This window comes from Molossus molossus, unplaced genomic scaffold, assembly GCF_014108415.1.
Source record: "Molossus molossus isolate mMolMol1 unplaced genomic scaffold, mMolMol1.p scaffold_m16_p_1, whole genome shotgun sequence".
In the NCBI taxonomy this organism is placed as follows: Eukaryota; Metazoa; Chordata; class Mammalia; order Chiroptera; family Molossidae; genus Molossus; species Molossus molossus.
In genome coordinates this window covers 131,473,059-131,487,829 of record NW_023425344.1, presented here as the reverse complement: position 1 = coordinate 131,487,829, position 14,771 = coordinate 131,473,059, and the positions used below count along the sequence as shown (strand labels likewise).

General features: G+C 36.2%; 1 protein-coding gene across 50 annotated transcripts in view; it reads right to left on the bottom strand.

Annotated features, from left to right (window-relative positions):
• ZNF438 (zinc finger protein 438) overlaps positions 1-14,771 on the bottom strand; it is a 195,568-nt gene that overhangs the window by 24,353 nt on the left and 156,444 nt on the right. For 48 of the 50 annotated variants that reach the window (XM_036256292.1, XM_036256129.1, XM_036256170.1 and 45 more), the window contains 2 exons: positions 8,438-8,485; positions 1,566-1,707 (listed from right to left, as the gene is read on the bottom strand). The gene's annotated coding sequence lies outside the window, so the exon portion shown is untranslated. The remainder of the gene's footprint in view (positions 1-1,565; positions 1,708-8,437; positions 8,486-14,771) is intronic. The other 2 variants (XM_036256144.1, XM_036256137.1) reach the window with 2 other exon arrangements.

The window sequence follows — 14,771 nt, the reverse complement described above, 5'->3', positions numbered from 1 at the left end:
AGGAGAAGAAAACAGGAAAGGAGCTTAAGAATCAGCTTTAATACAATGTTTGAAAAAGTGAACTGTAGTTAGATAACATGATAATACACTGGTTTTAGGTTAAATCCTCATAAAATGTAAACTGTGCTTAGACAGGTAGACTAGTGTTATTAATTTGAACTGAGCTATAAAAGAGTAGTGCTTAGTTTTCTTTTCTTCCCTGTTGTTCTTTACTCCTTGCCTCTCTAAAGACAATAAATATTTATTAAATAAAGATATAGACATGAGAACTCCAGCTTGGTGTTTCATTAAAAAACAAAGATTAGTCCAGCCAGTGTGGCTCAGTGGACTGAGCAGTCCCACGGACTAAGAGGTCCTGGTTCGATTCCCCGCAAAGGCACATGCCAGGGTGACAGCCTCAGTCCCCAGCAGGGGGCGTGCAGGAAGCAGCTGATGGATGTTTCTCACATAGATATTTCTCTCTCCCCCTTCCTCTCTCTCTAAAAAACCAATAAAAACATATTTTAAACAATTTAAAAAATGTGTTTAAAAAAACAAAACAAAGATTAAAATATTTTCACATGTGCATCTAAGTAATATGATTTTTAAAAAATGTTTGAGAGTTTAAAGCATTTTCAACAAAATTTAATAATACACTACATGCCAGGGTGATTTAAAGCCTGCCAAAGACAGAAAATCAATCAAGAATATTATAAAGAATTCAACTGATACTAAGAGTCTAAAATAAGTACGATCATTTTTCTAAACTTAAAAAAATTCAATTAACCAGCTATGACAAATGTTCCTTATTTGAGTTCCAAAATGCTATCTATATTCATTAATACCAAAATGTTTATGTATATAAGATATAATATATATTTTTATGTCTATAAGACATAAGAATATATTTTTTAGGCTCTGCCATAATTATTTGAAAAGCATTTTCTTAAGTCAGAAAATCCAGGTTTTTTTTTTTTAATCCAAATCTGAATTCACATGATAGTAATTAATGGCTATGGCTTCACAGTTAAATTATGTGCAGGTTTTGAAAATTAGAAGGAGTTGTACAGTGAGTGCATATTTAGCTACCTGTAATGATTCTGAAAGGGCTCATTAAGAACACTGTGTCTTGCCCTGGCTGGGTGGCTCAGATGGTTGAAACATTCGATTCCTGGTCAGGGCACATATCTAGGTTGTGGGGTTTGATCCTCAGTCTAGGCGCATATGAGAGTCAACTGATCAAAGTGTTTTTCTCACATCGATGTTTCTTTCTCTCTCTCACTCTCCTTCTTAAAATTAATAAAAACATATCCTTGGGTGAGGATAAAAAAAAAAAAAAAAAAAGAACAATGTCTTGCTATCTTCTGACACCCATTTATTATTACTTCATTCAATAAAAATAGCACTCCCAATTTGAAAACTATGTTTAAACAATACAAGTGTTATGACAGAGCTGAGAAGTGTTAGAAGACCTGTATAAGAAGACCTTTCTCCCTTCCACAGAGTTGCCTAGGAAATGGCAAAACTGAATTGTGAAACTGGCAAATGACAAAGAATTTTGAATGATTCCAGTAAAACAGACTCACCCTGGATCAAAATGCAACCTTGTTCTTGACAATGAAGAAAGGGACCTGTTTTAGCCAACTATGTGAGGACTTGAAATTCATCCTGCTTTCTCCAAGGTGCAAACTTCAGTCCTCAGTTAGCATAGCCACAGTGAACATCTTTCTAGCACATAAAAAACAAATCGTTCCTGTCAGAGAAGCATTTGGCAAAGTTGCTCACTTGTGTGTTTCCTTATGTGTCAAGTAAATAAATTCATTTGCATTTTCAATCACTGTGGTGGTTTTGTGTTTCCTTCAACAAATTTAAAGTGGAAGTTACAACCGTAGTTGGCCTTATCATGTTATTTTCATACCAATTTTTTCCTCCAAAACATGGCTTATCACTTGTTACAATTTATTTTCCAACACAAAATACCCACCCCTTACATTTCTATTAGCTTATCATTTGAAAATGTCAAATAAAAATAGGAAAGTTATGAGAAAACCACAAATCCTGTCCCCAAATTCTGAATGCATAAAAGAAAACTAACAAAATAAGTCTAATGAAGAGTCTATAAGAAATACTTCCACACAGAAAGAAATAATAATGACACTAAATTATAATGGAAAGCTTTTAATATAGTATAAATTTTTATTAGAGTGATATTATAACATTAAATGTCTTTATCCCAAATTAGAAAACATTTAAATAGAAGGCACTAGAATTTCTAATTGTTTCCTCTAGTTCTTTCCTAGTTTCAAATTCACATCCCTTGACTTCTAAATTCCACTTGCTTGAACTCAGTGTTAATGTACTGAGCAAATGTCATCTCTTCTCTGCTGCGTTGTCTTCTTATCAGCCTCAAAATTCTGGCTTAACCAATTGTCCCTTCTTCCAGGTTCTCAAACTGTCACACTCATCTTCTAATACAGCATTTGTTATGCTTTATTCTAGTTAATTATATACATGTCTGCTGTTCTGATAGAATTCTGTGTTTGTAGAAGCACAAGCTCTGTATGATTTGCCTCTGGATCCCTCATAGCATCTGATATAGCTCGGGGTAAGTATTTCCTTGATGATCATTCAATCTGCTTCTACAATATGATGTTTTATTAGGAGACAGTATGTGAAGCAGTGGATTTTCTTAAGCCCTGCAATTCTGCTGGTGATGTCCTACCTGAATGTCATACATTAATGTGTGTGCTATGTGTCCATATTTACAGGTCTGAAATTCAAAAGTACCATAATTTATAGTCATTAATGGTTTTTCAAATAAATAACTCAGCATTTAATTAATAAACGACATGAACCCAGCAAACTTCTCATCTTGCATAAATATTTATATTTGATGACAGAAATATAAACAAAATCATAATTTTTAAATCTGGTAGTTTTCTTTGTTAAAAATGCCACAGAGAAAGCATTTGAACAGATAAATGAGTAAATTAATGAATAATTGGGCAATCCTTAGCCTTCATATGTACTATACTGTTTTTCTTTACTGATATAATTTCCCATGATATAAATTCTAATTTCTACCTATCTTGGTTTAAAATAGTTTTAAATATTCATATATGTAATTAAGCATCCATAATATGTTTGATCAGAGAAGAAAAAGGGAAATGTTCTAAAAATAGATTATAAATATTCTCTATAAATTTACAGTATGACACAGGACAAAGAATGAGTTTTTAAATCTTAACTCAGTCACTTAACAGTTGGCAATCTTGGTAAAAATACTTGAACCTCCAATATCTGAATATAGCTAACTTATCATTAAGATTAAATAAAACAAAGGTTGTAAAGTTGGAGGTAGAGTGACTGTAACTCTGAAGGCACTTGACTAATTTAGCTCTTTTAGCTATTATATTTCTTTTTCTGTCTAATTCTGGATTTGGAGCTTAAATATCCTTTGTACCAGAAATGAGTGATGAAAAATTTAGTAGAGCTAATGAATCCTTGCTAGACTTGAAAGTGTCTTATATTCTGGCCAAGTCAATGGAGATAACTAAGTTTATGTAACAGCTCAAAGAGGTAGACACAAAAACAAAACAAAATCAACCTTGATGAGAAGCAAAGTAGGCAAGAAGTATGAGTGGTGACATGCTTTTGTTACTTCCCTGTAGTAGCCAGAAACCAAGCAGCTCATTGTTTAGTTACTCACACCGACTCATGACCTTTCAGGGCTGAAAAAAAGTGTCTAGTAATATTTGCTTTACTAATAGGGAACCTGAGGCATAGGAGCAAAATAATTTGTCTGAGGTTCCATGTCTGATTGGAGGCAGATCTGGGGCAGAAGCCCAATTTTCCTGTCATTTGTTCCAATACTCTTTCTCTTTTTTTTCTGGTACATGCCCCTAGCGGGAACCGAACCCAGGACTCTCTGGTCTGCAGGCCAATGCTCCAACAGCTGAGCCAAACTGGCCAGGGCACCAATACTCTTTCTTTTAAGCAGTCACACCTCTCCTTACTTGCTAGATGAAGAAGGTATATCAGCTAGAACGCTGAACTTTCAAACCCTTGATGCATTACCTAGCACTGCAGGAATCTTCCAAAAATATATACCAGAATACACTCACAGGAAATGCAAACATTTTATTTCTGGATAGGGTTTACTGTCCTACGCTGTCATTCTCATGGCCTTTCTTGCCCTAGTGTTCGGGTTGGATCTTGTATGTATCTCAAAATCTCTTACTCTCCCTTTGGCCAAATGTCTGGATAGGAACCAAGCCAGAGGGGCTGCTCTGTGTTTATTTCCCATGGGTCCCCTTGGATCATGCTTGGCCTTATAAAGCCAACAGGCATTCCAAGCAGGAGGCAAATGTGTCCATCTCATTACCTCAGCCTTCACACACAGAACGAGACCAGATATTAGTTAGAACCATTAAGAACAATAGCCACCATCATCTTATAGGTGTCTATTATACAATTAGCAATATGCTGGGTGATTTGCATATATTTACTCCTTTAATGTCCATATAACCTGTAGGATAGGACTTATTATCTTCATTTTATAGATTTGTAGGTGAGATAGTTTAGGTCAAGTGATGTACCTAAGATTATGCAATTTAGTGGTGCAATTGAATTTCAAACCCAGAGTCCATGCTCTTAATAGTTATGATATTACCTTTTAATCTTGGTAGAAAGATCAAAGAGTTTAATCACCCAGAAAGGATTCTTCATAGCAAATGCACTCCATTCACTAAAAGTTACATATTCTTTCAAGAAAACCCAATATTTCATCAGTGAAGACATTGTCTTTCTGTGTGGAAGATAATACTTAGAGGCAGGGGAAAGACTTTAATTCCTCCTAAAAGTTAGAGTTCACCTATACTGTGAGAAAAATTTATTATTTTTTATTCAGAAAGGGCTGTATCTCCACCTGTAAACTGATTTTCAGAAAGTTCCAGGAGCTCCTGTTAAATCATGATTTTTCTTTTTAAAAATTATATGAAGGGAAGTGGTTTTTCTTATGCTTCTTTATCAATGAGTATGGGAAGAAATAGGTCAAATAAATGTGTAAGCAAACATCCCCTCTCTCTCTCTCTCCATGCATGTGTGTGCCTGTGTGTGCATGTGTGTGTATGAATTATATAAATGTATATATTTTCTCACTAAAACACATTATTCTGCTTCACTAAAGCCAGTCCTCTGTAATTTCATTTGATAGTTGTTAGTGCCAGCTAATAGGTTGACCTCTGTGAGTTTTGTGTGGAATGAGATGGCCCTGTTATCAAGCAGCTCTCAGTAAAGGAGAAATGTCCTGGAACGCAGGAATGCACATAAACTCTAGTAATCTATCAAAGGAAATAACTTTCATATATATTAAAACTTTTGTTCTTAGTTCCAGGAAATAAGTCACCTATAGTTAGAGGACAGTGACATGAAATGTAACAATTAAAACTGTAGCAGTCGGGGACTTCTGGTCAAGATGATGGCATAGGTAAATGTGGTGTCGCCTCCTCCCACAACAACATCAAAATCACAACTAAACTACAGCACAACCATCATTCAGAACCTCCTGAAATAAAGCTGAATGGAAGTCCTACAACTACAAAATTAAAGAAGCAGCCACATGGAGACTGGTAGGAGGGGCAGAGGCGTGGATGGGCTGGTCCCAGACCCACATGTATCGGATAAAAATCAGGAGAGACACCTTGGCTGGGAAGGTCCTCCCTGAGGAATGAGGGGTCTCCATCCCACACCAGGCCCCCAGCTCAGGGTTCCAGTGCCAGGAAGAGAAGTCCCCATAATTTCTGGCTGGAAAAACCAGAGGGAACTAAGGCTGAGGGAGGCTGAGGCTGCTGGAGCCCCAGGAAGCTCCTCTTAAAGAGCTTGCACACACACTTACTAGGACTTGCTCCCTCTAAGCTCAGAGGGGAGGCAGCTTAAAAGCCACCAGAGAGATACAGGGAAGAACTGAGCTGTTTGGCCTCGGGACGAGGGCTAAAGAAGCAGTTTTCTCTCAGACAGACGTACTGGCGGAGGCCTTTGTTGCTTTGGTGAGACCTTCCTCGAGGCAGCAGATGGGTACCATATCTGCCAATCCAGAAACCTGGTTCATACTGTTTGCCCCACCTTGGTGATTCCCTGAGGCCCTGCCCCACCCAATTTTCAGGCCCACCCAAGCTGTTTCCAAAGGCTTTACCATAGGATTGGCCTGTCTTACATCCTACTTTAGAGTCCTAAAATCTCTCAAAAAGCAGCATCGGGTTTCAGCGAGCCCCTACCTCTCATTAAGTGGCCCCAGATCTGGCACTAGAAGCAGCCAACCTTGGTTTACAGCTTGGCTTTGCCTGTGTAACTCTAAGCCCAGCACAAAAAGCAGCCATCTGAAGATCACTTTGTAGCTTATGCCAGGTGGCCCCAGGTAGAACACAGGCAGTGTCTGACCTTTCCTCAGAGCCAGCACATCCAGTGGACAGCTTCAGACCACATCAAAACACCACCAACCAACCACCTTCACAAGTGACACACTCAAGGAGTAGACTCAGTGGGTACCAGAGCCCTGATGAAGTAAGGCTTGCTCTATGTATTGGGCCCCTACAATGCTGATCCCCCAAGGGAGTCAGAGGCCAATGGTCAGTGGGCACAGCCAGTCCTTGCAGCTGATCAGCCTGAGTAAATCCCTTCCATTGATGTGCCAACAGCAATCAAGACTCAATTACAACAGAAGGGTGTACAGTCCACACTAGGGGTGCAACTCGAGGGCCCAGCTGGGGTTATCAGGGAGGCTGTGCCAATGGATCCTACAGAATACCTACAACAACAGGTCACCATACAAAGCATAGGAGACATGGCAACTGTACCTAATACATAGAAACAATCACAGGGACGCAGCCAAAATGAGGAGACAAAGAAACGTCCCAAATAAAAGAAAAGAACAAAACTCCAGGAAGAGAACAAAATGGAGATAAGTAATCTAACAGATGCGGAGTTCAAAACACAGGTTATAAGGTTGCTCCAGGAACTTACTGACACATTCAAGGAACTTAGTGAGACCTTCAAGGAACTTAGGGAGACCTCGAAGAAACTTAGTGAGAACAACATCATCATCAAAAAGGACCAGTCAGAAATGAGGGATACACTAACTGAAATAAAGAATAATTTATAGGGGATCAATAGTAGAGTAGGTGAAGCCAAGGAGCAAACCATCAATATGGAATACAAGGAAGCAAAAAACACCCAATCAGAACAGCAACAAGAAAAAACAATCCCCAAAAATGAGGATAGTGTAAGGAGCCTCTGGGACAACTTCTAGCGTACCAACATTCACATCATAGGGGTGCCAGAAGGAGAAGAGAGAAAGCAAGGAATTGAAAACCTATTTGAAATAATAATGACAGAAAACTTTCCTAACTTGGTGAAGGAAACAAACACACAGTCCAGGAAGCACAGAGTCCCAAACAAGATGAACCCAAAGAGGTCCACACCGAGACACATCATCATCAAAATGCAAAAGGTTAAAGACAAAGAGAGAATCTTAAGAGCAGCAAGAGAAAAGCAGTTTGTTACCTACAAAGGAGTTCCCACAAGACTGTAAGCTCATTTTTCAAAAGAAACTTTGCAGGCCAGAAAGGGATGGCAAGAGATATTCAAGGTGATGAAGAGCAACAACCTACAACCAAGATTACATTATCATGCAAAACTATCATTTAGAATTGATGGACATATCAAGAGTTTCCCAGACACGAAAAAGCTGAAGGAATTCATCACCACCAAACCAGTATTATATGGAATGTTGAATAGTGTTCTTGAAGGAGAACAACAACAAAAATATGAACAATAAAATGGCAGTTAATGTGTATCAATCAACAATCGAATCTACAAAAAAAATGAACAAGCAGAATAGAAACAGACTCATAGATACAGAGAACTTTTTGTCACTTGCCAGCTGGGTGGGGGCTAGGGGGATGGGAAAAAATATGAAGGAATTAAGAAATACAAGTTGGTGGTTAAACTGATGAACCTCAAAGAGAAGGGGGGTGGGATGAGATAAACCAAAGAACTTCTATGCATATATGTATAACCAATAGACACTGACAATAGTGTAGGGAAGGCAGGAGGGGGGTAGAATTAGGGATGGGGGCATCAATGGGGAAAAAGTGGGGAGCAACTGTAATATATTCAACAATAAAGATGAGTTAAAAAAGAAAACTGTAACAGCTCTGGCTGGGTGGTTCAGTTGGTTGGAGCATCATCCCTTGTACCAAAGGTTGCAGGTTCAATCGCAAAAGCCCCAGTCGGGGCATGTATGGTAGGCAGACCAGTCAATGTTTCTCTCTCTCTCCATTCCTCTTTCTCAAATCAATAAACATATCCTCAGGTAAGGATTAATAAAACAAAAACCACAAAAAACAAAACAAAACAAAACTATAACATATATATTACCATTTTCTTAAGCATGGCTTACCTTAGCTTGATCTTTGGTGGTACTGAAGAATTCTTTCCCTAAAAATAACTAAGCACAAATAATAATTAGAAAATAATTGAGATGACAAAATTACATCTCATACATACAAAATTATAAATTATAAGCTTTTAAAAGTCTATTTATAACTATATAAATAAGAAATGAAATAAACTGTTAAGAAACTGATGTTTTTATTTCATTCTCATTTTTAAACAGACATGATTTTACTGAATGTACTGGTGTGGGCCTGGAGAGAGAAGCAAAGCCAAATGGAGAGAAGGATCGTATCTGCATCTCTGCCTTCATAAAGACAAGGAAATGTGCAAATAGGCAGAGTGAAGGTTTCCCTGAAAAAGCCCTGCCTGATAATTGTTTCATAAATTGTGTTAAAGAGAAATAACTAAAATGTTTAACAATACAGGTAAAAGAAGCATAATTGCAATATTTGATGAAATGAAATTTAGTCATTAAAATGTGATTATGAGGATTATGTAGCAACATGAAAATTTTGATGATATAATGCATTAGATGGATATACTAAATGATATAAACACTAGGATTATAACTATATAAAGAAACAAAGGCATAGTAAAACTCATGATAGGAAATATGTTCATATGTATATTGACATTGTGTTTGGTAATGAAAATGCAGATGTCTTCCCCCTCCATTTTAGCTATTTTTAAAATTACCTACAATATGGGGTTCCATATTAATAAATGATTTGAATATAAAAATAAGACAAAGTTCTTGAAAAAATATAGGTAAATATTTTTATAAGACTTCGTTGAAGTGTTTCTAAGCATGACTCCAAATACAGAAGCTATTAAGGTAGAAACTGATGTATTTTTCTATTTAAAATTAAAAAAAATTTTTTAAATAGAAAATTAGACAAAATTAAAAGGCATGATTTCTGCTTCCAGCCAGGTTGAGTAAAATTCACTCCAGAAGTGAGCACTATTTTTAAAATACATTAAATTTTTAGTTAAAAGTCTTCCCTCAAAGAAAACTATGGGCCCAGATGGTTTCTTTTGTTCTACTAAATATTTAAGGAAGATATAATACCAATTATGCACAAATTGAAAAGGAGGGGATTCTAAGTATCTAATTCTAAGAGGCCAGCATTACCCAGATACCAAAACTAGACAAGAAGTCACTAGAAGGAAAGAAACTTCCAGATATATCCCTCATAACAGAAATGCAAAAATTATCAATAAATTTTTTAGTAAACCAAATCCATAAATATAACATATCCTGACCATGTACGATTACCCCAGTAATGCACACTTGGTTTAACATTCAAAGTCTATGTAATTCACCATATTAACAAACTAAAAAAGAAAAACTCAATGATCATTTTACTAGATATAGAAAGTGTCCATTCCTGATTTAAAAAATAAACTTTTACAAAATTAAGAATAAAGGAAACTTCCTCAAACTGGTAAATGCCACCTATGAGAAATCTATAGGTGACATCATACTAAAGACTGAATGCTTTCCTTCCAAGTTTACAAACAACAGAAGGATATACCCAATCACCAGCAGTTAGGCTGTTTCCAGGTCTTAGCTATTGTAGATAGCACTGCTATGAACATAGATAGGGGTGCATATATTCTTCCTGATTGGTGTTTCAGGTGTCTTAGGATATATTCCAAGAAGTGGGATCACTGGGTCAAATGGCAGTTCTATTTTTAATTTTTTGAGGACACATCATATTGTTTTCAATAGTGGCTGCACCAGTTTGCATTCCCACCAGCAGTGTGCTAGAGTACTCTTTTCTCCACATCCTCACCGGCACTTCTTGCTTGAGGATTTGTTGATGACTGCCTTTCTAGAAAGTGTGAGGTGATATCTCATAGTCAGTTTAATTTGCATCTCTCTGATTATTAATGATGTTGAGCATTTTTTCATATGTCTCCTGGCCATTTTTATGTCCTGTTTGGAGAAGTGTCTATTTCTTAATTGGATTGTTTGTCTTCCTTTTGTTGAGCAATATAAGTACTCTATACATTTTGGAGATTAACCCCTTATCTGATATATCAGTTGCAAATATGTTCTCCCAGAGAGTGGGTTCCTTTTTCATTGTGATGCTGGTTTCTGTTGCCATGCAGAAGATTTTTAGTTTGATGTAGTCCAATTTATTAATTTTTGTCCTTTGTGTCTCTTGCCCTAGGTGATGTATCAGTGAAAATTCTGCTACATATAATGTCTGAGATTTTTCTGCCCACATTTTCTCCTAGGATTTTTATGGTTTCATGAGTTACATTAAGTCTTTTATCCATTTTAAGTTTATTCTTGTGTATGGTGTAAGTTGGTGGTCTAGTTTCATTTTTTTTTTTTTTTGCATGTAACTGTCTAATTTTCCTAACACCATTTATTGAAGAGACTATCTTTTCTCCAATGTATGCTCTTGCCTCCTTTGTCGAATATTAATTGTGCACACTGTCTTGGGTCGATATCTGAGTTCTCTGCTCTGTTCCATTGATCTATGTGACTGTTCTTGTGCCAGTACCACACTGTTTTGATTACGATAACATTGAAGTATAACCTGACATTCGGTACTGTGCTCCTTCCCACTTTCTTCTTTTTCAAGATTGCTGTGGCTGTCTGGGTGTTTTATGGTTTCACATAACTTTTGGAGTATTTTTTCTAGATCTGTAAAATATGCCATTGGTACTTTAATAGGGATTATATTGAATCTATAGGTTGCTTTGATATTTTAATGATATTGATTCTTCCAATCCATGAACATGGTATATGTTTCCACTTTTTCACATTTTCCTCTATTTCTTTTTTCAATGTCCTGTAGTTTTCTGAGCACAGGTCTTTTCAGTTTGGTTAAGTTTCTTCCTAGGCATTTATCTGTTTTTTCTTACAATGGTAAATGAGATTGTTCTTTTAGTTTTCTTTGCTGAGTGTTCATTATTGGTGTATAAGAATGCCATCAATTTCTGGATGTTAATTTTGCATCCTGCTACTTTGCCAAATTCATTTATTAAATCTAGTAAATATTTGATGGAGTCTTTAGGGTTTTCTATGTACAAAGGTCATGTCATCTTTGAATAATGACAGTTTTACTTTCTCTCTTCTGATTTGTATTCCTTTTATTTTTTTCTTCCTGTCTAATTGCTGTGGCTAGGCCTTCCAGTATTATGTTAAATAAGAGTGGTGAAAGTGGGCATCCCTGTCTTGTTCCTGTTCTTAAGGGAAATGCTTTCAGTTTTTTCAAATTGCATATGATGCTGGCTGTAGGCTTTCCATATATGGCCTTTATTATGTTGAGATATGATCCCTCTATTCCCACTTTGCTGAGCGTTTTTATCAGAAATAAGTGATGAATTGTATTAAATGCTTTTTCAGCATCAATTGATATGATCATATGGTTTTAATCCTTCATTTTGTTTATGTGGTGTATGACATTTATTGATTTGAGAATATTGTACCAGTCTTGACTCCCTGGAATAAATCCCACTTGGTCATGGTGAATAATTATTTTAATGTATTGCTGGATCCGATTTGCTAATATTTTGTTGGGGATTTTGGCATCTATGTTCATCAGGGACAATGACCTGTAGTTTTCTTTCTTTGTAGTATCTTTAGCTGGTTATGGAATTAGGATTATGCTGGTCTTATAATAAGAGTTTGGAAGTCTTCCTTCTTGAATTTTTGGGAATAGTTTGGGTGGAATGGGTGTTAGTTCTTCTCTGAATGTTCAGTAAAACTCCCCTGTGAAGCCATCTGGGCTCAGGCTTTTGTTTGTTGGGAGTTACTGGTTACATCTTCAATTTCCTTAGTTGTTATTGTTCTGATCAAGTTTTCTGTCTCTTTCCGGTCAGTTTGGGAGACTGTGATAGTAAAAATTTGTCCATTTTGCCTAGGTTGTCCAATTTGTTGGCATATAATTGTTCATAGTATTTTTAAACAATCTTTTGTATTTCTGTGGTGTTCTTAGTTCTCCTCTTTCATTTCTGATTTTGTTTATTTTGGTCCTCTCTCTTTGTTTCTTGGTGAGTCTGGTTAAAGTTCATCAATGTTGTTTATCTTTTCAAAGAACCAGCTCTTTGTTTCATTGATCTTTTGATTTTTTAATCTCTATGTTGTTTATTTCCACTCTGACCTTTACTATTTTTTCCCTTTTACTTGCTCGGGTTTTTCTTTTTGTTTACTTTCTAGTTCTTTAAGTTATAGGGTTAGATAGTCAATTAGAAATATTTCTTATTTCTTAAGGTAGGCCTTTAGTGCTATGAACTTCCCTCTCAAGACTGCTTTCACTAGGTCCCATAGATTTTGTGTTGTTGTGTGTTCATTTTCATTGGCTTCCAAGAGATTTTTATTTCTTCCTTGATCTCCTTGGTAACCCATTCACTGTTTAATAACATGCTATTTAGCCTCCATGTGTGTGAATGTTTTTGAATGTTTTTATTGTAATTAATTTCTAGTTCAATGCCATTGTGATCTGAGAAGATGCTTGTTATGATATTCAATCTTCTTGAACTTGTAGAGACTTAGTTTGTGTCCTAACATGTGGTCTATCTTTGAGAATGTCCCATGTGCACTTAAGGAGAATGTGAATTCTGCAGCTTGGGGTGTAATTCTCTGTAGATATCTATTAAATTAATTTAATATAGTACATTATTTAGAGTATCTGTTTCCTTGTTGATTTTTTGTCTAGAAAAATCTATTCAGTGATGTTAGTAGGTTGTTGAAATCTCCTTCTATGATTGTATTATTGTTGCTTTCTCCTTTGAAGTTCTCTGGAAGTTTTAAAATATATTTTGGTGCTCCTATATTGGGTTCATATATGTTTACCAAGGTTATATCCTCCTGTTGGATAGATCCTTTGAATATTATGCAGTGGCCTTCTTTATCTCTCTCTCTTTTGTTTTTTATCTTCACCAGAGGACATTTTTGCATTTTTTCAGATATTGTGGGAGAAAGAAAGGGAGAACAAGAGAGAGAGAAACATCGACATGAGAGAGACACACGACCCCAATCAAGGCTCGGGACAAACTGCAACAAGGTATGTGCCCTTAGCAGGAACCGAATCCCGGACTTTCTGGTCCACGGACTGATGTTCTAACTGCTGAGCAAAACTGGCCAGGACTGTGGCCTTGCCTCTTGTTATGGCATTCATTTTTAAGTCTATTTTATCAGATATGAGTATTGCTATCCCAGCTTTTTCTTTTTCTTTTCTTTTTTTCATTTCCATTTGCTTGGAAACTTTTTTCCATCCCTTCTCTTTCAACCTATGTGAATCTTTTGTTGTGAGGAGGATCTTTTGTAAACAACACATGTATGAGTCATGCTTTTTTATCCATTCAACTACTCCATGTCTTTTGATTGGACATTTAATCCATTTATATTTAAGGTTTTTGTTAATATGTACTTATTTATTGCCATTTTTATTTATTATGGCTATGGTTTCTCTATTTCTTATACTTATTATAGCAGTCCTTTTAACATTTCTTGCAATGCTGGGTTGGTGGTAATATATTCCCTTAGCCTTTTTTTTTTTTTTTTGTCTGGGAAGCTCTTTATTTCACTTTCTATTTTGAATAATAGCCTTACTGATTAGAGTGATCTTGTAATCTTGGATTCAGATCCTTGTTTTTCATTACCTTAAATACTTCATGCCACTCCCTTCTGGCCTATAGTTTTTGTGTTGAGAAATCAGCTGATAGCCTTACAGGGGCTCCTTTGTAGGTAATCTGTTGCTTTTCTTTATTTTTTTTAAATTAATTAATTTTTTTACAGACGTTTCTTCTTTTTTCCTCCTGACACCCTCCTCCCAATCCCATCCTCCCCCCAAGCATTGTTGTCTATGTCCATTGGTTATGTTTATATGCATATAAGTTCTTTGGTTTATCTCATCCCTCTCCCCTGCTCCCCTCCTCTGTGGTTTGTCAGTCTGAACCGTACTCCTTTCTATGTCTCTGGGTCTATTTTGTTCATCAGCTTATTTTGTTCATTATATTCCACAAATAAGTGAGATCATGTGGTATTTGTCTTTCTCCGATTGGCTTATTTCTCTTGCTGCCTTTAAGATTCTCCCTTTTTCTTTAATTTTTGGCATTTTAATTATGATGTGTCTTGGTTTGGGCCTCTTTGGGTTCTTTTTACTTGGGATCTCTGGGCTTCCTAAACTTGTATGCCTTTTTCCTTTGCCAAGTTAGGGAAGTTTTCTGCAAATATATTCTCTAACCCTTGCTCATTTTCTTCTTCTTCTGGAACTCCTATGATGTGGATATTGTTATGTTTCATATGTCCCACAGATCTCTTAAACTGTCTTCCTGTTTTTTACTTATTTTTTTCTTTTTGGTTCTCTGACTGGGTG